Source organism: Pogoniulus pusillus, chromosome 1 (genome assembly GCF_015220805.1).
Source record: "Pogoniulus pusillus isolate bPogPus1 chromosome 1, bPogPus1.pri, whole genome shotgun sequence".
NCBI classification, from domain to species: Eukaryota; Metazoa; Chordata; class Aves; order Piciformes; family Lybiidae; genus Pogoniulus; species Pogoniulus pusillus.
Genome location: NC_087264.1, coordinates 31327453 through 31350434, shown reverse-complemented (window position 1 = coordinate 31350434; position 22982 = coordinate 31327453). Strand labels below are relative to the sequence as shown.

Below are 22982 nucleotides of genomic sequence, written 5' to 3'. Positions count from 1 at the left end.
GCTGCAGCCCCCTAAGCGTTGTCATGGCCCTCCTCTGGACAATGCTCCATCAGGTCCATGTCCTTCCTGCGCTGAAGGCTCCAGAGGTAGCCACAGTGCTCCAGGAGACTCCTCAACAGAGCAGAAGGGCAGGATCACTTTTCTGGGTGAAGATACCAGACTGTCCCTGTTGCATTGGCCACTGTGCCAGGGGACCGTGGCTCTTGCAAGAGAATCTGTTCTTGTCTGACATGATTGACTCTAAGCAGCACTTTGGACACTCTTTATCATGCTGAGGCATCAAATGAGAACTGTTTTTTATTTTCTCTTAGCTAATTCAGGCTACAGTGTTTGGTTGCTCAGTGGTCACAGGATGGGCACTGTTATAAACAAAATCCTGGGGAATGGGGTTGAGAGCAGAAGGAGCAGTAGAAATGGGCAGAATGCTGCTGGAACATGGTCATCTGGGAACCTAAGGGAAGTCAAGGACCACTCTGAGCAGCAGAGGGATGTTCTCAACTCTGAGTAAATTCTCACACTTCTCACTCCTTGCCTTTGAGATTTTTGTGATGTGGGCTGATGCCTCTTACATGAATGTTTGCTGTGAAGTCTCTGGCATATGGAAAGGATCTTCCTAAGTGTTCTCTCGTTAAAATGCTTAGTAAAAAAAAAAAAAAGTTACATGTTTAGCTCTATAGGAAGGGGCAGAATGGAACAGTGGAGTTACCCTACTCAAACTCTAGGCAGATTTCTCTTTCAAGTCTACATCTAAACTCCACAATTTACAGCTCCATCAGCTGGTGGCAGCCAGGCGTTAGGGCACAGTGGTAAAGGGAAAGTCCTCCGAGGAAAAGCAGTAAAGCAATCCTGCTGCTGCCACCTTCCTGCCTTGTTATGGAAATAAGTAGGCAGTGTAGCTGTGACTCCCCATACCCATGGTGGTTACAGGCACACTATCCATCATCCTCATGGCCAGAGTGGTATTGCAGCTTTAACTGTTTTGGCTTGGGAATGCCAAGGGCTGGTGTTTATTTTAGGAAAAGGCAGCATAGTTTTCAGTGGCTGTCAGAAACTCTTGTTTTGTAAAAGCACTCCCACTCGTAAAACCAGCTACTACCTCTTGGAAGCTCAATCCCAGCCAAGATCATATGGCTTTCTGTCAGTTACAGGTTTTGAAAGAACCATAGAGTGGTCAGGGTGGTGCTAGAAGTATAGCCTGAATTTAGGCTGTGGTTTTCTTCTGTGTCCCTAAGCCATCAGGATATTGTTTTCTTCAAACATCAAGAAAACAACAAAACAAAGTAATTTCTGTGGTTTTGATGTTAGCTTGAGGATACACTGCAGCCCAGGCAGTGTGAGGTCCTTACCATACCATCTTAGAGTCACAGGATGGCTCAGGTTGGAAGGGACCTCAGAGCTCATCTCCTCCAACCTCCCCACCATGGGTAGGGACACCTCTCAACTAGACTCAGCCGCTTAAGATCTCATCCAACCTGGCTTTCAACACCCCCAGGCAGGAAGCAGCCACAGCCTCCCTGGGCAGCCTGCTCCAGAGTCTCACCACCAACAGACTGAAGAACTTCTTCCTCAGCTCCAGTCTAACCCTGCTCTCCCTCAGCTTCCAACCATTCTCCCTTGTTCTTCTCTAGACACCCTGATGAAAAGTCCCTCTGCAGCCTTCCTGCAGGATCCCTTCAGCTACTAGCAGGCAGCTGTAAGGTCCCCTTGGAGTCTTCTTCAGGCTGCATACCCCCAGCTGCCTCAGCCTGTTGTCACAGCAGAGGTACTCCAGCCCCTGGATCAGCTTTGTGGCCTCCTCTTGAGTCACTCCAGCATCTCTGTTTTCTTCTTCTGCTGAGGACAGCAGGACTTGAGCAGAATTGGAGGTGAGGTCTCAGCAGAGCAGAACCAAGGGGCAGAATCCCCTCTCCTGCCCTGCTGCCCACACTGTTCTGGCTGCAGCCCAGCACACAGCTGATTTCTGGACTGCCTGAGGGCACTGCTGGCTCCTGGGGAGCTTCTCAGCCACCATCATCCCCAAGTCTCTTTCTTCAGAGCTGCTCGATAGCAGGTATCAACATTTCTCTCAGGAGTACAAATGTACTTCTGCCTGAACAAGGCAGGTGGAGATCAGTGTGGGGACAATATTTAGCGTTACCAGAGTTGGAGCTGTTTAGCAGGCTGTTAAAGTGCAGAGTAGTTGCCACCTGTTTCCTAACGCTTACTGGTCTTGGAAGCATTCACTGAATTTAATAGTAAGTGGCATTCTCCAAAGATACCAAGGCAGAAGTGATGCTAGAAGTGTAACTGGAATTCCTTCCTTTAATCATGCATATTTAGGATGTGGAATTGGAGTCAGCTTTGTCAAACTATTTAGTGCCATGATTTAAAGAACTTGCAGATGTGCTTTAATATTTGCCATTTCCATATTGTCTATGAAAGGTTTGTAATATTCATGAGGCAGATAATCAGATGTGAGTTTGGGGTATTACCTGGCTTTAACTTGCTTTCTAGTAGTCTATTCTTCGTGTTTAATGTTTGAAATTCAGCTGGGTTTGATTGCATATCTTGCAGTGAGTCAGTTTTTAGTTTCCATTCAAGAATATTATAAAAATAGGTCTGATTTACTCTCTTAACCTCCTCTTTTCTGGATACTCTGAATAGGACTTAAACAATTGGACTAAACAATTACTTGGAAACATTACCCCCCCAGAAAAAGATGTATAGAAGCTGTTCCCTTCCTCCCCCCGAAGCTGTATACTTTGTCCTGCCTGGTAATTTCTGGCCTATATCAGAATTGTTTCTAAATGAAATTCATGAGCTTGTTATGGAAAAGTTTTGGGTGGTTTGTAAATGTCTTCTTTTGAACAAATCTGTGGAATGAGCAACCAGCCACTGTGTATTGCTGGAAATCTCACAATTCAGCCCTTGATTCACACAAAGGTCTTCTGTGCTCTGCTCTATAGGTGACAGTGCCTGAGGAGGTATAGCAAAGGAAACAGGAGGCTGCCTTCCTCATCTCTGAGGTGTTTGGCTGCAGACACTGCTAGGTACGATGCCTTCAAATGATGTGAGACACAGTGAGGCAGTTGTGTGTTTTATGTAGGGCTGTTTATTTTTAAAGCCTAGAGGAAAGGAGGTGAAGGTTTCCTGTATTCCATAAATACAGCTAGGTCACTGGATCCTATAACCTTGTGGTTGTCCAAGAGGAAATTCCATGTAACTCTAAGTGATTATGAGACTCTGTCTCTCAGTTTGTTTTCATCATCTCCTGAAAGCCTGCTAGGAGAGAATCAAAAGGTTAAAGAGAAGTTAGGGCTCAGTGTTGGGATGTGCTGAATGCTTCCTGCATCCCCCCTTCCTCCAGATAAGTTAATGGAAGGGAAAGTTCAGCTTTTCAGAGCAGGTGCTGGTCTGCACCAGCAATGTTCCAGTTCACTCCTTCTTGCCCCTCATGAGATGGTGACAAGTTAAGAGGTACAGTCTAGTGGTCACTGGAGATGCGCTGAGGTGCGGATGAGAGACTTTCAGTGAACACTTGGGTGCTAAGAGAAATGGGTTGTGTGACTCAGCATCACTCTTTCCTCTAAATATATATAAAGCAATATCCCAGCAGAGCAGGTCAGGACAAAGCCCTACAAGCAGGACTGCATTTTGGATAATAGAGCTGTCAGTGAATGTCCTTCTCAGATCTAGTTGCTAGGTTTTGAAAACAAACTGGTCTGAGGCTCAGTGCACTGCTGGAAGGCTAATCTAGGCAAAGTGATTCTGTATTCACAAAGTACCCCTCTGGCTTGGAGAGCAACAGACACAATGTTCTTCTTGCCTCCTCCTGCCGCGCTTAGGCTTGCAGCCTTTGGCTTCGGACTTTTGTTTTGGATCAGGTGTCAGGATGCTCCCTGGAGGTTGTGTTCAGAAACTGGGGGAGATTTTCATCCCTTAGGCAGTCAGGAGTTCTACCATAAGAATGTGGTTGGCCCAGATTTTCTGGATGTCATGGTTTGAGGGGTCCCAGGTTGTCCCAGAGCTCTCAAGAAAGCTACAGAGACTGAGATCCGTCCCAGGGGATGAACTGGTCGCTCCTGGATATTGCAGTTATGCTACTCAATCCTGCAAACACTTTAAAAGGAAGCAGCAAAGTCAATTCTCTCTCTCTTCTCCCTGCCTCTTCAACTCCCCAGAGGGATCCAGTGCTTATCTGGTAACTACCTACGTAAGCATAGGCTCTGTAGGCCGTAGCCTTCGAGGCCACCAGCCGCAGTGAATCTGGCCTGCTTGGGCCTAAATGGGAGGCAATGGTGGGGGGAGGAGAAAATGAGCACTGGGGGTTCGATGATGGTTTTTGGTTTGGCTGGGAGGAAGGTTTTAGGAGGAATTCTCACGTGTAAGGATTCGTGTATCGCACATCTTTAAGTACAACCTCTCTGTATTTCCCTCCCCAATTCAGCGAGAGTGGCTCTGTTTTGTGGCTCCTCTTCCTTGGGAAAGGAGTAAGGGAGAACAACCGGAGTCTGTCGCGCTCTCGCACAAAGAACTGTGAGCACAGCGTAAGGGTGGAGAGTGCGGGCAGCACGGGAAAAGTGCTGTCCCCCAGACAAACCGTTCTGCATTGCAGAAGCGCAGACGTGGTGAAAGGTGGCTGCAGTGCGTAGCGCTGGACAGCAGCTTGCACGGCGCAAGGTGAACGAGGGCGCTAATGCGGTGCCTCCACACCCGAAGCATTCCATGCTTGTGCAGACCTCCTGCGTGGTGCCGAGCAGTGTGGTCCCGGAGTGACCACGGAGCTGGCCATGTCGTGTGTTTCTTCTCCTCCTGCCTGCAGAAATGCCGGCGGCTGTCGGAGCCGCAGAGCCATCGGCTCCAGCCGTATCGGCAGTTAGACCCCCAGTTCCCAGCCCCGATCGGGAGCTGCCCAACCCAGCAGCAGATACTGCAAAGATGGCACTGGGCAGGCTCTGTGCTTTTGTACTTCTTTAGTGCCAGGCCAAAGCTATGACAGTGGATCAGATTCTTTTGATAGGAGTGAAGATGAACCTTTGAGTCCGCCTGGTGCCTTTAGTCTACTTCCAGCACTGCCATTAAATTCCTTGGATGAATAGTCACCCAAATGTATTGTATAGTTGCTCTCCATTCAGACAATTGACACTTGCTCTGCTCTGCCTGTCAGGCATTTCAGTCTGTCTCTATAACCATTTTTTGGGGGTGTTTAGCCTTATGCTTTAAGCAAAAGAGTAAATAAATGGTCACGTAAGAGAGGAATTAAAGCAGTGTTTTCCCTTCCAAGGAAATATGCAGGTTAGAGAGTTCTGTATGTAAGATGAACGGAATTTATCCAGCTGTGTCGGTGCCAGCCTTGCTAATGCCATCCCTGTACTTCATTTAAACTTGGAACGTTTCAGTGATGTTGGCCTGCCAGCAAGGTGGTTTTCTCTGGGTGTTGAGGACTGGAAAGGTTTCTGCCTTCATTTGTCCCTTCAGAACACCAAGCTGATAGCACAGGTGGATGTCCTCTCCTCTCTGTGCCCTGCTGTCTCTAGCCAGTGCAGTAGTTTTAACCAGCAGGATGGGAACACCAAGAGGGCACTGCTGCTCTGGGCTGAGACAAAGCTTTAGGGAGCTGATCTGAAATGTAATGAGAGAAGGTAATCATATGGCTGCTTTTTTTCTTTATGAAGTGTGGTGGCCTACTGCTTGCTTTTAAAGTTCTGAGGTGTAGTATAGTAGAGGAGAAGAGGAGGCTGAGGGAAGAACTCATTGCTCTCTACAGCTCCCTGGAAGGAGATTAGTCTTTTCTCCCTGGTGTCAGGTGATAGGACAAGAAGAAATGACCTGAAATTGTGCCAGGAAAGGTTTAGGTTAGAGATTAGGAAAAAATTGTCTACTGAAAAAGTGTTGAGCTGTTGGAACAGGCTGCCCAGAGAGGTGGTGGAGTCACCACCCCTGGATGGATTCAAGGAAGATGTGGCCATGGCACTCAGCAATGTGGTTTTAATGGCCATGGTGGTGCTGGGTTGATAGTTGGAGCTGATGATCTTAGAGGGATTCTCCAACCCAAGGAATTCTGTGATTCTGTTCTATGATCCTGTCGAAACCTCAGCATGCTTGATAGTAGGCTTTGTGTTGTTGCTGTGCTTGGGATGCAAAGTGGAGAGCAATTGCTGGTAGCTGTTATTTTCCAAGTGGATAACTGGGCATATGCAACATGGTCATTTAGCACAGGAGCCAAACAGACAGTTAATGACATGAGCTGTGTTTTATGCCAGATATTGTTAAACCCAAGAGCATTAATTCCACCAGGATCTGGACTTCTCTGAGGGATTTAACTCCTATCTGCTGTTTAAACAGGGAAAATGTATTTTGTTTCTCTCTTAGGTTTTGCAACATAACACAAACAAAGTAAGTTTGTAGCACAGGAAGACCAACGTTGTTTCTGCTTGCAAGCCAAAGCAGTCTTCACTGAAAATACATCTAAATTACACACTAAGAGAGTTTGTAGCTGGGATTTCGCTCGAAAACTCAGAGAAGTGACTTGAAATAGGTACACTATGGTTGCCATTAAATGTTCCCATTTGCCTACAGCCACCACATGAAACACTGGGATCACAGTTGCTGCTTGTGTAGCTGGAACAGAATGTGTGTTTGGGCTACCAAGGAGAACGTCCTTGATGTGTGATTTCCACAGTGCTTCAAGACACAGATCAGGAGAAACAAATGAATCATGCTTTAGATTCAAGGTATCTTCTCTTATGCAAGATTAGAAATAGATATGTCCAAGCAACACAAAATCAGAAGGCAGCTTCTGAAAGGCACTGGTGGAGTAGTCACACACACTGTAACCTCAAGAGAGAACTCCAGAAGTCCTATGCACTGTGATAGTACCTCCTCAAGCAAGTGAAAATGTTTGATGTAGGTCCAGTAAACAAATCCTCAGTGTCTACAGAGTGTTCACCCCAACTTCACCATCAGGGAAGTAACTCTGTCCCATCACATTTAACCAAGATTTGAGGATGCTGCCAGCAAAGACTTTGGTTCCTAGTGCCTCATCTGTCCTGAGCAACAGCTCTTCTTTCTGTGCTCACTTCTCTGACTGAAAATATTGCTTTGGGCAGGGAGCTGCTCTTTCCAGGTTGTGCTTTCAGAAGGAGATGAAAAACAGCTCATGTTGTAATAAGAACAGGTTTCTGATGTTTTCATCTTCTGGTGTCCCAGAAATACCAGGAAATCAGCCTCTTCAGAGGTAGGGACATAGGAAAAAACAGGAAAAAAATGTTTAGTCCAAGGGGTGAGTCATTCAGTCACAACCAATTCAACAGTTCCTCAGTCTCTCTTCTTATCTCCCATGGTTTCCCAATGCTTGCAGATGATTCTAAGGTTTATTTTCCATCAGCACAAGCTTAGCAGATGCGCCACACCAACTCTCAACAGAAGTCATACTGATTACAAGGAGCTGTTTTCATTCACAGAGCTGCAACTGCTGGGAGAGATCACATTGATGATCACCAAGAGACTTATTATCTCTGATGCTGAAGTTTTCTCTTTATCTCTCAGCAGGGTAAAATATATAGGAATGAAATAACAACTCCCCTTAAATCAAGTGCCAAGGAATATCATTTTTATGGCCAACAAAGTGGAACCCTGCCTCTCCTCAGCTCTGGCAGTTTTTTGCAGTGTCTATTGCTTGTACCACAGATTAGCCACATGGCTCTCAGGAATTTCACCAAGCTTTAGGCATAGATGTCCCTCTCCTGTGTACTGCTGCTTAGTGTTTGTCCTCACAGAATCACAGAGTGGTATGGGTTGGAAGGAACGTCCACAGATCATACAGTCCAACACCCCTGCCAGAGCAGGAGCACCCAGGGCAAGTCACACAAGAACACATCCAGGTGGGTTTGGAATGTCTCCAGAGAAAGACACTCCACAACCTCCCTGGCCAGCCTGCTCCAGGGCTCCAACAACCTCACAGGGAAAAAGTTTTCCCTCTTGTTCCCATGGCACCTCCTCTGCTCCAGCTTGTCCCCAGTGTCCCTTGTCCTGTCCTTGGCCATCTCTGAGCAGATCCTGGTTGCATCCTGCTGATGCTTCCCTGCACATCTTTAGCAGCAGCAGTGATGAGGGCAGCCCTCAGGCTCCTCTGCTCCAAGCCCCAGATCCCTCAACCTGTCCTCACAGGTGATGTTCCACTGCCTGCAGCAGCTCAATGACTCTGTGCTGGACTTCTTTTAGGCCATTCCACACAAAGGAGAAGTCTCTAGGTTTAAAATCTTGTTTTAAACCTGGGCATCATTGCTGTCAAAACAGCATTGTATGTTCTGAACCCATCTCTCAGTGCTTCACTTCCAGAGCTTTCTCAGTCCCTAAATGCATCATTATCCCTGAGGCAAACTGGATAGGGTTAATCTTTCCATGGGGAACTATCAGTGGGCCATGTTCCAGAGCAGATTCCTTGCACACATCATGCTTACATCAGATCAAATATATTTATCTAGGCCTTCAAATGCATTGGAATGGCTTTGAACTTAGCCTCTTTGGTAGTTTCCTTGGAAGACATCTTGAAGATGTGATGTGTGAAACAGATACCAGAGTCTTCAGTAAGATCTCTGTATCCTTAGAATCCACAGTAAAACACCTCTGCTCCTTCTGACATGTCTTTATGTGTTTTCTTCTGGCACTTTCAGACCAGGTAAAAGAAACACTAATCATTGCTAAACTCTCTTTTCTTCTTTTCCTGGAAGTCTGCTTTTATACAAAGATGCTAACCACACATTGGGCCCTCACTTAGCAGTCATTTGATGTAAGCAGGAGGAGCACTGCCTTGCAGGGCAGACTGGGAAAGCCATTGTGTCCAAAGCTGGGGCTGGGCTCCTGCAGAATGTGTTCCCTTCCTACTGAAACTGGATCCTCTGTTTCCAGTCTTTTCCTATCCCCATGTCCTGCCTGACACCTTGAGCAGTTTTGTACACATCTTAAATCAGTACAGCTCAGGTGGTGTGAAGCTCAAGCTTCACTCTGCTGCCAGTGGACTCTTTGATTACTACTGGGTGTAACCTGACACGTAGCTGGGGCCTTTTCCCACCTTCTGGTGTGCAAGGAAAATTTCCAGAGCCAATTGTGCTGTCTTTAGCGTCAGCTGCTGAAAGAGGCTTCTTCTGCCCCTGAAGTGCTCAGTCTGTTCCATACAGCTTCTATGGGGCACACACTGTTTTCTTTTGGGTCCTCTGGGGCTGTCCTGAGGGCCAGTGATTATGGTGCTGCCTGCTTCTTGAACAAAGGATGCTAATAGAGCCAGGTTTGCAGATAAAGGCAGAATCTTTTCTTAGAGCAGCTATTACAGCTGGGCAGAGCAAACAGACCTTCAGGCTGGACACAAGCCTGTCCATCCTTTTATCCTCCTATCAGAAGTTACTGTTTCTGCGTGCAGAATTGGTGTGGAGCACTTATAGAGGTTTAACAGTCATCTCACTTGGAGTGTTCTGGTTTGCCAGCCACCTCAAATCGCAGTGAATTCAGTCCATAGATAAAAACACCTATGTGTAATATTCAAAATGCAGTGCAGCTGTCTTTTTTTTTTAATACAGAAAATCTGAAAAGAAACCAGAAGAGCTCTGTTTAGCCTGCTCCCATAAAGTTAAGATTTAAAAGTGCCTCTGTCTTTCAGTTGTGTATCATTTGGCAACTTCAGCAGAGAGCCTCTCTAGCTAGAACAGATTTCAGCCATGGATTTTAATAAGGGTCTGGTCAGCACTAATGTTTTCCCTCACACTTCCTTTCTCCAAAAGCTCATATGCTCCTGGAATTAACTGATTTGAGGGCAGTAATCTCATTCCTCTAGCTAAAATAACACAATAGGACACAAAGCAGCTGGCAAGCTATACCTTAGTTCTAAGTCTTGTCCTTGTACAGAGAGGCAGGAAGAAGCAATTAGTCAGCTTCTGCAGCTGGCCTTGACCAGAGTGATCAACCCTGATCAATATCCAGAGCAGTACCGTAAAGGTCTTAGGGAAGGCAATCAGTTTGTCAAGTCAGAACCTCTGAGACAGAGCATTTCCTGCAGCACCCGAACTGGCTGCCTGCTCTGCTCCAGGTTGTGGGCCAGGTATGGACCTTTGTAATGTGGAATGTGGCGTTCCTCAAGGAAGGAAAATCAAACACAAATAAAAGTAGCATGTACGAACATGACAGAAAAAGGAAAAGGCTCAACTTAGCTTCCATCCTTAAGCTTTTGGTACCTGGAAATGTTAAGGAAAAGAAGTCTCATGGGAATGTTTGACCTGTCCTGCCAGAGCCTCTGGTTCATTCTTGTGCTCTCCTTGAAGTCATATGTGTCAATCTGTGCAGCCCAGAGCAGATCAGCAGGGACATGTACAGTGAAGCACTAGAGCACAATTTTTCAAGGACTTGCAATTCACTGAATCTAATACTAAAAATGGGATTTAATTCACTCAACCTTTTAGATCAATAAAAATATTTTAATGGGAAGTGAGGCAATTGTAAATACCTTTTCTCTTTAACAAATCCTAGCCAGCATTATTCAGCAAGGGACAATTAACAGCTTCTAGTTTTCTAGTAATTGCCCCTTCTTCATGATCTCTTTAAAGGCACTGGATCGTAGAATCACGGAGGGTGGAAATGACCTTTCAGATCATTGAGTCCAACCAGAACCCAACAGCCATGACCACTAAACCGTATCCTGAAGCACCACAGCTACAGCTTCTTCAGTGCTTCCAAGGATGGTCCCTCCCCCACCTCTCTGGGCAGTCTGTCCCAACCCTTCACCACTCTCTTAGTGAAGAAGTTTTTCTTCATGTCCAACCTAAACCTTCCCTGGCACAACTTTAACCTATTTCCTATCTTCCTATCCCTGGTTACATGGAAGAAGAGACCAAACCCAGCTTTTGGCTTGAAATTCCCCACAACTTGGTTGCATCAGATCCATTTTTTTGTCAGGCTTATCTGTACTGTTCTCCTCCTGCATCTCTGTTCTAAACATGTTTTTAGCGTAACCAGACCTGTATCTTGAGAGGTACCAAACAGGCAGTGCCAGAAAGTAGAGACCACAGTGTTAGATTGGTCAGAAGTGTGAACCTTCAGGTAGAGACTAATGAGCTGTTCCCTTCTGGAGGGCATTTTAACTGTCTGTGTTTTGCAGCATGCTGCTGGCACATGTGTATGTGTCCAGAGTTCTATTAGGGAGCTCTCTGCACCTCGTGGCAGGCGCTGGTGTAGGTTGGTGTGACACAACTGAACAGTGTGTTCCTGTTTCAGATTACAATAACAGCTTCAGCTTTTGGGAGCGAGGACTTCATGCTGAGGCTCACTGACAGGCATCCTAACCAAACATCTTGCTAATCAGCACTTAGTAGCTTGAAGCCAATTGCAAGAAGCTGAAATTATTCCTAAAGATTTTACTGCTGCTCTAGAAAAAGGTTTAGACTTGCTGTATGTAGCTTTGGGGTTGATTTTAGTTTGGGATTTCCATTCCTCACTACACATCAGCACCCTTGGGAGTACAGTGAGGCACAAAGACCTAAGGTGGGGTGTATGAACCACCATGGCATTCTGGGGTATCCACAGATATTGTTCTTTGTTCTGTAGCTGCATTAAGAATGGAGCAAGTCTAGAGGGGGCCACAAAGATGATCCAAGGGCTGAAGCACCTCTGCTGTGAGGACAGGCTAAGGGAGCTGGGGGTGTTCAGCCTGGAGAAAAGAAGACTCCAGGGGAACCTCAGAGCTGCCTGCCAGTAGCTGAAGGGATCCTGCAGGAAGGCTGCAGAGGGACTTTTCATCAGGATGGATAGAGACAGGACAAGGGGGAATGGCTTTAAGCCGAGGCAGAGCAAGGTTAGACTGGAGCTGAGGATGTTCTTCAGTAGGAGAGTGGTGAGACTCTGGAACAGGCTGCCCAGGGAGGCTGTGGCTGCCTCTTGCCTGGAAGTGCTGAAGGCCAGGTTGGATGAGGCCTTGAGCAGCCGAGTCTAGCTGTGAGGTGTCCCTGCCCATGGGAGATGATCTGTGAGCTCCCTTCCAACCTGAGCTATTCTGTGATTCTATGATCAGAAACCCATGAGAGCACAGTGAGGCACAAAGCCCTAAGGTGGGGTGTATGAACCACCCCAGCATTCCAGAGATACTGTTCTTTGTTCTGTAGCTGCTTTTAAAAAAGAAGGATGTGATTGTATCTGAGCTGCACAGAGCCTGTCTATGCTAAAGCTCCTTTGTTTACCTCAGCCTCACAAAGACTCAGAGGACCTGTGCACGTCACAGCTCGCAGTGCTATGACAGTGCTGGTTGTAACGGAGTAGAAAACATTCCTGAGTTTGTGTTTGCCTCTGTGGTTCTTATCAGCTGAATTTGTAAAATCGTGGTGCTGGGGTCCACCAATGCATCTTCTGCAGCTGTGTGCATCTCTAGGCATCTGGAGGGGCTGAGATGTGCTGAGCCAAATGCTGTTCAGCAATCATTTGAAAGCTCAGCGTCCTGCAAAAGCCTCCATCTTCAAAGGAGTTTGAAAGCAAGGCCAGTAACATCAGCTCCCAGCAGTAGCTCATGTGGTAGGGTCTGAGTCGTGTCAAGTGATTGAGCACACAAGAAAATGAGCAGCTTTCACTAGTGCCACTGCTCATTTCTTCCTGCCTCCTCTCCTTCCTGTCTCAGGTTTTGGAAACCACCTAACATTCTTCCTTCAAGAAATTACCTAAACACTGCTCTTGGCTTGCCATTGTGTGCCCCGAGGTTTCGATACTGAAAGCATCTCAGTGGTCAGATCATAAACCCTTGAGAATTAGAATCCAGCAGACAAGCATTAACAGACCCTTAAGTGCAGTAACTCAACCCAAGATGCTATAAATTATGGGGTGGTGGTGTTAAAAACGCTGCCTTCCTGGTAGCTGGCACCCAAAACGTTTTCATTTGGGTGTATATCAGGCTGCAGGGAGGCTGCCACTTGCCACTTGGCCAGTGTTCAGCTGGCAGAGATGTTTGTTTAAAGCTCAGGCCAGTCCAGGGCTGCAACTGAATATTGTGGTGTTGTGCCATGAGAAATATTTACCCTGCACTGGTTTGTTCTCCCTCCTCCAGTCATTCCCTTTCCTACCCCGGGTTTCTGGGCGAGACAATACTTGCCAGGTTTGGCCACTGGATCTACGGGCACTTGTGGCACACTGCTCGAAGGAGCTGATTGCTGTCGTATAAACATGCATGCAGTCAGGACAGCTTCATGATTTTCTCATGGCTCATGCACATGTGGTACACTTTCCTTTGCGTGACTGTGTGGGTTGTGTGATGCAAGGGGCAAAAGGAAGCTTTAAATTCAGGTTTCTCAAAAAAATTGTAGTTGAAGACTCATTTAGTTGAAATTTTCAATAAAAGGAAATGTTCTGTCCTGTGTGGAGCACTAGCTGCAAAGTGACAGAGAGCTCTGTGCTGTGACATAGCCAGGGAAGTTCAAGAGCCCTGTCCCCATGTGCTGGCTCTGGGAGCAGCACAGCTATGGCTACAGTCAGCCAAGCAGGACACTGCTCTTGGCATGGATTTTCTGAAGAAGCAGACAAGGAGACTACCCACAGTGCTGCAGACTGGTTCTAGGGATCCTGTGCCTGTGTGGAAGAGATTGTCAGGGAGCTGACTGAGAGACTCCAGCACAGAGCCGCTGAGCTGCTGCAGGCAGTGGAACATCTCCTGTGAGAACAGACTGAGGGAGCTGGGGCTTGGAGCAGAGGAGCCTGAGGGCTGCCCTCATTGCTGCTGCGGCTAAAGATGTGCAGGGCAGTGTGGGCAGGATGCAGCCAGGCTCTGCTCAGGGATGGCCAAGGACAGGATGAGGGGCACTGGGGGCAAGCTGGAGCAGAGGAGGTGCCATGGGAACAAGAGGGAAAACTTTTTCCCTGTGAGGGTGTTGGAGCCCTGGAGCAGGCTGCCCAGAGAGGTTGTGGAGTCTTTTTCTCTGGAGACATTCCAAACCCACCTGGATGTGTTCTTGTGTGACCTGCCCTTGGGTGCTCCTGCTCTGGCAGGGGGGTTGGACTGTATGATCTGTGGAGGTTCCCTCCCAACCCCTAACATTCCGTGATTCTGTGACATAAATCACGGCAAACGGGCAGGGAGATGACCCTTGCATGTGACATCCTCACAGAGGGGTAACCAGGGTTACTTAACAAAAGAAAGCAAAAGAAATGCAGACAGCTTATAAGGAAAACATCACTTAACTGTAGCAGTCACTTAGACTATGGAATAGATTCCCAAGGGGAAACAGGAAGCTGATTGTCTGAGTCATTTAAAAAGAACTTCCACAAAGCAATGGAAAATACAGTGTAGAACAGAACCGTTTTGGCAGCAGATGGAGCAAACTGCTTAGCACTACCTTCTCCTCTCTACCAGCTATGCTTTCGGAATGCAGAGCCAGACTCTAAACCCAGAGGTCAATATCCCCAGTCACACAGACCTGTGAATTTGATCACAGTCGGATTCCACTCTAGAACTGGACTCTGAAGTTAGGAAGCCTGGGAGGAGAGTGGGAGGCATTTTCCCAGGGAAGCCCAAAGCCAGAGTTCTGCCTTCATTTGAGAGAAAAGGGATCAGATTCTTCTCCGGGACAGGAATATTTTCCACACTTTTAAGAACTTGAATTGAGTCAAAAGTGGGTTGGAGGTGAAGATGGGTGAAAATTTGCAGAAGTTAAATAAAGCCTGGTTTGAGAATACTGGCTGGGTTCCACTTGTACCCTTTGATTTTGCTGCAAGTCACGCCAAGAGGATAAAAATACAGATGGATCAGAACTGGAACATGCACAAAGTCTGGAGAAGTCTTTGTTCAGATGCACCCAGTACTTGTATCCAAACGGTGTTGTGGTCCTCTCTGACCTGTAATTACAGACAGAGTGGTAAGAGAAGCTGCAGTGGCCTGAAACATGATGCAGGACTGCAGCCGAGTTCATGAAGAGCCCTGGCAGTTGGGTTGCTTTTGTTCTCTGCGGAACTTTTGCTCATCAGTGGCAAAAAGAACCAGAGTTGAATAGAGTGGTTGTCAGTGGCTCACACTGAAAAATCCAGAGACACCAGAGAGGTTTCCTTCCATCAAATCCCCAGACAAAATGCTAGAAAATAAGGATTTTTCCAGTGCTTTGATTGTTGTTGCAGGATTAGAAATCACTCAGGAAGTGTCAGCAGTGAACTAAGAGTGTGGCTGCTTCCAAAGGGTTCTGGTTTAACTTAAAGCTATCAATTCAAGGAAAGTCAACAGAAAAATAAGGATAGGGATGGGACAGAAGAGATTTATGAGGGAAACCTGTTTGGCTCATTTCTTGTGATAGATTTAGTGCATCATATCCTTCCCTGTCAACTCTACAGGCATTATGTTGCCATAATTACAGAGCTTTGGGTTCTTTTTCATTACTTAGCTAAAACAGTAGAGGAGCCCAGAGGAGAGCTGGGGAGATGTTTTGGTCTGCTTTTGAAAATGCAGAAAATATTTTCTGCCTCAAGTTTACAACAAAGCCTTTGGCCAGAGTCCAGAGAAGGCCACAAAGATGATCCAAGGGCTGGAGCACCTCTGCTGTGAGGACAGGCTGAGGTTGCTGGGGGTGTTCAGCCTGGAGAAAACTCCTAGGGGACCTTAGAGCTGCCTGCCAGTAGCTGATGAAAAGTCCTTCTGAAGCCTTCCTGCAGGATCCCTTCAGAGTGTCTAGAGACAGGACAAGGGGAAATGATTTGAAGCTGCGGGAGAGCAAGGTTAGACTGGAGCTGAGGAAGTTCTTCAGTGTGAGGGTGGTGAGACTCTGGAACAGGCTGCCCAGGGAGGCTGTGGCTGCCTCCTGCCTGGGGGTGCTGAAGTCCAGGCTGGATGAGGCCTTGAGCAGCTGAGTCTATCTGAGAGGTGTCCTTGGGCATGGTGGGAAGGTTGGAGCAGATGAGCTCTGAGATCTCTTCCAGCCTGAGCTGGAACTCCTCCAAACTTTCAATACATCCCAACAGTTGTGTTTGCATAGGATCAACTGGGCTGAGTGTTGCAATCTGGTTCAGGACCACAAATACAGAGAGATACTCTGTTGTACCAGGAGTTGATTTAACCATAAAAAATGTCCACATCTGGTGGCTTTGACCAGCACTTCTATAGACCTTTTTTCTCTGGAATCCTTGCCTGCAAAGCAGTGCACCCCCATGGTTGCCTAAATTCACTCTGTTTTCAACGGTGCTCTTGGTTAATGGTGTTCAGAATCCAGCCCATGACATCTAAATGACCGAGAACTGCAAACAGTGACAGGGAGAGGCTGCTTAAGTTCAAGGCTAGTGAAAGCAGTGTGAGAGGCTTTGGGGGGCTTCACAAACCCTGAGCAGCTGAGCAGGCAGTAAAGGGATTAGTTTGTGCAGCGGAGCAGTTTTGCCTGAGGTGTGCCAGATGTCTGAGCTCCCTGGGAGGACAAAGAGCAACATTCAGAACCCCCTGAGTTACTGAGAGCATCCTCCAGGCTGTGCTACCTCCCAGGCTGCTTTGTGGCCTGAAGAGCAAGTCTACTGGCTGGCACGCTCAGTGTAGCCCCAAATGAAAGCCTGTTTTATTGCTAATGTTACCCAACGCTAATATCCTTCCTCCAGGAAATACTGAGCTGCTTCTCTTCCTTAGAGCAGTGCTAGCTGACTCTGAAATCAGAGACCCTTTCCAGAAGTAGCAGACCTGACACCACCTTCATCTTCCCTCTGAAAACCATCTGTGACTGTTTGAAGCTAGGTTATCTCTACCCTTCCCTTCATTTTAGTTAAAAAATGAAAAGAAGGCAGTGGGTTGACACTGGTTGGACATCAGGTGCCCACCAGAGCCTCTCTGTCTCTGCCCTCCTCAGGAGGACAGAGGAGAGAAAATAAAATGAAGGGTATATGGGTTGTGGTAAGGACAGGGCTATCTTGCAGCAGCTACCACCATGGGCAAAACAGAGTCAGCTTGGGGAAAATTAATGTATTGGCAGTCCAATCAGAGCAGAGTAGAGAGACAATAAACCTACATCTTAAAACACCTTCCTTCTAGCCCTTCCTTCCTCCTGGACTTCACTGCACTCTCTATTTCTCTACCTTTTCCACCAGTGTGGGTCCTTTCCATGGGCTGTAGTCCTGCAGGAGCAGCCTGCTGCAGCGTGGGTCCCCCACCTGGGGTCAGAAGTCCTTCCAGCAGTGGGCTGCAGCAATGGGCTCATCTCTCCACAAGTTTGCAACTCCTGGCAGGAGCCTGCTTCAGTACAAGCTTCCAACAGGTCCACAGCCTCTTAGGGTTACAGCCACCTGCCCAAGTGTCCTTTTCATGGGCTGCAGGTGCATATCTGCTCCACCATTTACCTCTAAGTGCCACAAGGGACAGCCTTCCTCACCATGATCTTCATCATTCCTCAGGGGAATCCCTTCCCCAGCATCTGGAACACCTCCTCCCCATCCCTCTCCATTGACCTCTGTGTCTGCAGAGCTCTTTCTATTGCACATTCTCACTCCTCTCTTCTGGCTGCGATTTCTGCTTCACAGGTTTTTTTCCCCTTCTTAAATGGGTTACCCCAGAGGTGCTACCACCACTGCTAATTGGCTTGGCCCTGGCCAGCAGTGGATCTACCTTAGAACTGACTGGCATTGGTTCCACTGGAAGCTTCTAGCAGCTTCTTAGCAAAGCCACCTCTGTAGGCCCCTGCCTACCAGAACTTTACCACCTAGTACAGGTCCATAAAGTAAGCATGAAATGCACATCTTTCTCCTCCTCCCAGAAGGAAGCACCCTAAGTGAATCACATCTTTGTTGTGACCTCCTCATCTAGCCCCATAAAAAGGCTTCCAGAAAGGTGCATGTGGCCAGCAGGAATACAGAAGTCACTTTGCAGGTCAGAGGAGTCCTAGGCATCTTAGTGTAAATATATCTCTGGAGTGGTGCAGGACTGATGCAGAGTGAAGTGCTGGGTGTGGACATTCACTTCATTTAGCCTTTTCCCTCTAGTGCTTTCTGGCTTCCTCTGAAGAGTCTTCCTCTGCAGAGTCTTCCCCTGCCCGTGTTCCCTGGATGTCTGAACAGCTAGAATTCCGAGGTGAGGTACTGTGGCATTACCCAGAAGCCCTCCATTTGAATGAGAAACAGATGAGTTTTCAGGACTAGGAGAGTCTGAAGCCATGGATGCCATTTCCCATTGGATTTTCTGGGAAACTCCATCTCAGAAGGGCTTGAAAACTGGAATTGCTCTGCTCTACATTCAGAGGCCCTTGCCAGAGTATTTCATTTGGGTGTTGTTCACACTCTGCAGGCTTTAGTGATCCTCTGACTCAGGAAAGTAGATTTTGAACACTGCAGACTGAGTAATGTCTCTTTCCATCAGGACCTCTTTACCGTAGCCTGTGACTGGCACAGGTAGGCATGACTTACGCTGAAGCCTCACCAGAATCCTCACTTTTTGCCTGATGACCACCTTGTTCTGCTGCCATTTTACTAGAGATAGCTCTCTTCTGGGTTTGTGCCTAACTACATCATGCTTCCTACACAGCAGGGAAAGCTCTCTTGACCTTGCTTTCCATTGTCAGTGGAAGTTTGTCTCTAAATGAGTGCATTAAGAGAAGAGTTTCCACCACTTAGAAACAAACTTGGAAAAATCAGGGTACTTGAAGCTCATGTTGGAATGAGTCAATCTTACCCTTAGTTGGAACCTTCCTAGACTTGCTTTCACCTATAGTGCCATAAAAGATGGTCACAACCCCTGCCAATGCAGGTGCAGGATGGTTGACAGGAAGAGCTTTGTGAAGCAAGGACCTTGCAGTCCCATATCAGCTGTAACATTGCTCTCAGCAGGGCCAAATTCCTTCATGTGCTTTATTTCAATTTCAGTCACCAACATGTCAAATGTGTTTGGTTTGCAATGCTCCTGCCAGGAAATGGGCAGTGGCACCAAAATGCATCACCCAGGCCTGAGGCTGTGCTTTCCTGTGAAGCTGTAGTTGAGCTGGTAGGGATCCATGCAGCTATGCTGTTCCCGAGGAGATGCTGCAGTCCCTGTTAGCTGCTTTTCTAACCAAGTCAGAGCAGAATTCTGAGAACACTTCCAGGCACTCTGGGAGAGTTTTCATAGCCATTTGCTATGAACTTTTAATGAATAACCTCCTAGGCTTGATTCTGAAATCCTCTTATATGTTAAGCCAGTTTCTATTTAGTGAAATTACTTTTGATTTGCACTGAGAGAGATCAGACTCAAACCCAGAACCTCATTACACTCTTATTTCCTTTCTCAGACATTGTAAATCCTTCCTTGAGTAAGAGCAAACTTTGCATTTCAGGAGTGTAAAAGGGACTGATGTGCTCTAGACAGTTCCAAAGTTCACAAGATAAGGCTGGTACCACTTCTTCTGACCAAGTGGCAGCAATCCCAACCCATTCCCGAGCTGTGTGTTTGTTCAGCTGTGGCTGGAGTGCCTACTGAAATCATTTACAAGACTTCTGGTGCTGTATTTGCCTCATGCCAGAAGGTAACACTTCTGTGGTATCCCTGAAGTGAACTGGCAGAGAAGCCCTGTCAAGTCTGAAAGAGTTGTCAGTTGCCTGCGTGAATTGAACAGTCTGGCCAAGTGCCCTGCTGAGCTAAGGCAGCTGATAAAGCATGCACAGGCAGGACTGAGGGGAGAGTTGGGCTTGTGCTCCAGAGCTGCAGAAGCTGGTAAGGCAGGATGGAGTTCAGTGGAAGACAGCTGTATGTACCCACAGGTACCGTTCTTCAAACACAGTTACACACAGCCTGTGCCCTGCAGTGGCTCAGGAGCAAACCCAGCAGTTCACCCTTTCACAGTTCTGGTTTTCTAGACCTGACCTAGTGGGCTGAGCCAGGAGTAGCTGACATGCATGCAGTGCAGGGCACAGACCTCTAGAAGAAAAGCTGTCCTAAAGAGAGCTCTTCGTGCACAGTTGAGTGCACTAGAGTACAGCCCAGTCCCCAGAGGCAGGCAGAAGCCCAGCTGCCATGACTGCATGCAGCAAGGCAGGGTGCAGGCAGTGCTCTGGCAGGAGCTGCAGATGTAACTCCAGCTGTGATGCTCCTTGGTGTACTGAGCTGAGGCAGGCTGCACTCCATCTGCCCAGCCCTCAGCAGCCTTTCAGTGTGTGCCATTTTTCAGTAGCTGCTGAGACTGTGCCAGCCATCCTGGTGCAGATTGACTCACTCCCCCTGTAAAAGGCACATTGCCTGGACACACTCTGAATTGCCATCGTGTGGGATGGTTGCACTCCTTGTTGGGTCTGGCTGCAGTGATCTCTCTGGCCCCAAGAGGAGTGTGAAACCCTCTTCTGCAAACAAGAAAGAGTTACATTTTGGGGCTTGTGTCTCTGAAGTAAGAGGATTGCTTGGGAATAGAATTAAATGATGGAGAAAGTCTGCTTTGGACTAGAAGAGAGGTAGAAAATAGAGGGAGTTTATTTATATATATAAATATAGTAACTTTTTGGAAGTTGTGATTTTTCCATTGCAAGAACACCTATCTGTAGATAGTAAGTCTCATTATAAAACTGGAGCCCTGTGGCTTGATTGATTTTGATGACAATTGTTCTAAATTCCATGTTTAACCTGTAATCATCTGAAAAACAAAACCCTGTTAAGCTCTCTGTATAAGTAGATCTGCTCTTTGATCTGAGTTACACTGCACTTTGACAGCTGGATGTGTCAAATTGTTTTCTTCTAACGTAGAGGTGTTTCTTTCTCTCCTACTGACTTTCTTCTATCTTAGGATCAGCAGAACAGCATTGTTGTGCACTGTGCAGGGACTGGGGAATCCCAGGGCATTCCTCAGTCCGAGCGATAGTGACCAGGAAAGTGTTGGTACTGCCAGGAAATGAGTATTGCACACAATCACAGAAAGGCAGGGCTTGGGAGGGACCTCCAGAGAACATCAGTCCAACCCCCCTGCCAGAGCAGGAGCACCCAGGGCAGGTCACACAGGAACACATCCAGGAGGGTTTGGAATGTCTCCAGAGGAGATTTCATCACCTCTCTGGGCAGCCTGCTCCAGGGATCCAACACCAAAGTTTTTCCTCCTGTTTCCATGGCACCTCCTCTGCTCCAGCTTGCCCCCAGTGCCCCTTGCCCTGTCCTTGGCCATCCCTGAGCAGATCCTGGCTGCATCCTGCTGACAGTGCCCTGCAACAGCAATGAGGGCAGCCCTCAGACTCCTCTGCTCCAAGCCCCAGATCCCTCAGCCTGTCCTCACAGGAGATGATCCACTGCTTGAAGCAGCTCTATGTCTCTGTGCTGGACTCTTTCAAGCAGTTCCCTGAGGCTCTTCTTGAGCTGAGGGAGCCAGAACTGGACACAATACTCCAGGTGTGGATACACCTGGACAGAGTAGAGGTGCTGGAGAACCTCTTTCAACCTTGCAGCCCTAAGAAGCATGAACTAACCTTTTTCTGTATGTACACCATAGCAGTATTTCTTTTGTCTAAGGGAGGCAGCTGCAGACCAATTAGTAGTAAGCAGAAACATTGTGTTTTTCTGCAGTAATTTTGGAAAGCTGGAGGTGTTCAGCCTAGAGAAAAGAAGGCTCCAGGGAGACATTAGAGTTGCCTGCCAATAGCTGAAGGGATCCTGCAGGAAGGCTACAGAGGCACTTTTCATCAGGGTGTCTAGAGACAGGTCAAGGGGGAATGGTTTTAAGCTGAGACAGAGCAAAGTTAGACTGGAGCTGAGGAAATTCTTCAGTAGGAGGGTGGTGAGACTCTGGAATAGGTTGCCTAGGAGGCTGTGGTTGCCTCCTCCCTGAGGGTGTTAAAACCCAGGCTGGATGAGGCCTTGAGCAGCTGAGTCTAGTTGTGAGGTGTCCCTGCCCATGGTGGGGAGGTTGGAGGAGATGAGCTCTGAGCTATTCTGAGACTGTATGAGATCTCTTGGTGTCAGTAAGAATAACTTTACCTAGAATCTAGCTCGGAAGCTGGATCATCTCTGGACTTTTTGTAGTATGTGCCAGTGACAGAATGTTTTGCCAAGGGAGCTCCACCATGCAACAAGCTTCCAAGCTACCTGAGGTGTTTCTGACCTTGTAGCCTCTTTCTGCATATGCTCCATATAAACACAGTCCAGCAGACTGGTCCAGCTCAAACACTTAAAGCTCAGCTTGGTGTCTCTGTAATGCAAACCTGTTTAGCTTTAGCCTGTAACACCTACAGTGCCCTGCAGTCTTATCTGAACAGTCAATAGAGCTGAGCAATGAGAGAAAGAGGCCTGTTAAGTAATCTCAGCACTGCTGGATGCAGCTCTGACCCAGCTGGGAAATGTTCATTGAGTTACTGATGTTGCCAAGGGCTGAGTATTCCTCCAGTGATAAATTTGGAATGAGTTCTTGTTTTTCAGTTGTTTGTTAAGTCCTTTAGGCTGTGCTGCCTTTCAGTGATTGATTATGTAAGGAAAATATTGTGAAGATGTTGAAGTAAAAATAAAAAGCAGATATTTGCTTCCTGTTTGTCAGGAGGAACCAGAGACCATGCAGTGTGCAGCCTACACAAGCACTTCACTGCTGTCATGATAGGTGTGATGATATCAAACTCATGTGATTAGGACACATAATAAAATAAACTAAAGTCCTTCATCCCATCCTGGATCAGAAACATGACTCTGGCAGTTTCTTCAGTGGTGGCAGCCATATGCTGAAAGCTCTGGGCTGTTGCTTATGTTCTGTGTCTTGCCTGCATGTCTAAACCCCTGGGTCTTATGGCAACCGTAGCATACACTCAGAGAATGGGTTGAAAGGAACCTCCAAAGGGCATCCAGTCTGACCTCCCTGCAGTCAGCAGGGACATCCTCCACTAGAGCTGGTTGCTCAGAGCATTCTCCAGCCTGTCCTTGAACATCTCCAGGGATGGGGCCCCAACTAGCCCTAAAGGCACCCTGTTGCAGTGCTCCAGCACCCTCATGGTGCACATCTTGTTCTCACATCCAATCTCAATCAGCTCTGCTCTCAATTCAAACCATTGCCCTTGTCCTGTCCCTGCAGGCCTTTGCAGACAGTCTCTCTGAAGCCTTC

General features: G+C 47.4%; 1 long non-coding RNA gene across 3 annotated transcripts in view; it reads left to right on the top strand.

The window, feature by feature from the left end:
• Positions 1-22982, top strand: part of LOC135177527 (uncharacterized) — a 70788-nt gene that overhangs the window by 21012 nt on the left and 26794 nt on the right. For 2 of the 3 annotated variants that reach the window (XR_010303091.1, XR_010303088.1), the window contains exon 3: positions 2946-3029. The exons of the other annotated variant lie outside the window; for it this stretch is intronic. This is a non-coding gene — a long non-coding RNA (uncharacterized LOC135177527). The remainder of the gene's footprint in view (positions 1-2945; positions 3030-22982) is intronic. 3 annotated transcript variants of the gene reach the window in all.